Source organism: Rattus norvegicus, chromosome 9, assembly GCF_021556685.1.
Source record: "Rattus norvegicus strain SHRSP/BbbUtx chromosome 9, alternate assembly SHRSP_T2T, whole genome shotgun sequence".
In the NCBI taxonomy this organism is placed as follows: domain Eukaryota; kingdom Metazoa; phylum Chordata; class Mammalia; order Rodentia; family Muridae; genus Rattus; species Rattus norvegicus.
In genome coordinates this window covers 51,112,139-51,113,560 of record NC_141542.1, presented here as the reverse complement: position 1 = coordinate 51,113,560, position 1,422 = coordinate 51,112,139, and the positions used below count along the sequence as shown (strand labels likewise).

At 39.0% G+C, this 1,422-nt stretch overlaps 1 pseudogene; it reads left to right on the top strand.

Annotated features, from left to right (window-relative positions):
- Cfl2-ps2 (cofilin-2, pseudogene 2) lies at positions 1 to 484 on the top strand (annotated as a pseudogene).
- Positions 485 to 1,422: the final 938 nt, after the last annotated feature.

Sequence of the window (1,422 nt, the reverse complement as noted above, 5' to 3'; positions counted from 1 at the left end):
ATGGCATCTGGAGTTACAGTGAATGATGACGTCATCAACGTCTTTAATGATATGAAAGTAAGAAAATCTACACAGGAAGAGATAAAAAAAAAAGCAGTTCTCTTCTGCTTAAGTGGTGATAAAAGACAAATAATTGTAGAGGAAGCAAAGCAGATCTTGGTGGGTGACATTGGTGATACTGTAGAGGACACCTACACATCTTTTGTGAGGTTGCTACATCTGAATGATTGCCGTTATGCTTTGTACAATGCCATATACGAAACAAAAGAGTCTAAGAAAGAAGACCACCTAGTGTTTATATTCTGGGCTCCTGAAAGTGCACCATTAAAAAGCAAGATGATTTATTCTAACTCTAAAGATGCCATTAAAAAGAAATTTACATGAGTGGCAAGTAAATGGCTTGGACGATATTAAGGACTGCTCAACTCTGGGAGAGAAACTGGGAGGCAGCGTTGTAGTTTCCCTGGAAGGAAAGCCACTGTAAAATAATAACCAAGTGCTGTTTGGTCTTGAGGGGCTTACATTTATTTCTCCAGCTCAGTCCACTGGAATCGTATTAGGTTTTGATTTTTGTTTATTCCCTTTCCACTGGTCCAGTTCAACACAATGAATGAGTGAATATTAAGAAGCCTGTCGGTGATCGCCATTAGACTGTTTCATACGGTTACTTTTCTGTAGATCCCAAGGAATGCCTTCCCGTCCTATTTTAACCAAAACAACTGGTTCTGTGCCTTCCTTTCCTGAGTGCTACAACGGATGTCATTGTCAACGTGAATAGCTTAGAGTACTACAGAGGGCGAGCTAATCGAATGCCTTGAAAGCATTCGATTATGGGAAACTTGTTTCAGTATTTTTACAGTTGCACCTGATGACAGTTCTCTGCAGCACTGGAGCAGTGACACACCTCACCCGCCTTGGCTAGCCTATCATGACATGGCAGCACAGGTTAGACACTATTCATTAAAAGACCTTTTATTTTGTAATGCATTTAATCCCTTATGAGGAATGCCAATTAAGTTTCATTACCTGTCCTCACTTTATCCTGCTCTCTCAGTGTTCATTCTTCTTACCTGCATATTTTCTTCAAAGGAATATCTGTGTTGATGTCAAAACAATGTTCCATTTAAGGCTCTTTCACACAGAAATTGCCATCATGGCTGATATTCAAAACATCTGTATAATTATAGGAGTTTTATGCTTACCATGTGAGTCTTGAAACACTACAGATGTTTTGATCAAACTCCCTACCCTCGTAAAAGTGAAATAAAATTGCAATAAAAATTGTGGCAGATTACAAAAACAAAACAAACAAACAAACAAACAAACAGCAACAACAACAGCAAACCAGGGGCTTATATAGCCAAAAGCCTGCCTTGAATCTCAGAAGAGACTTCAGACTTCATGCTTTTAAACAGTGTTGGG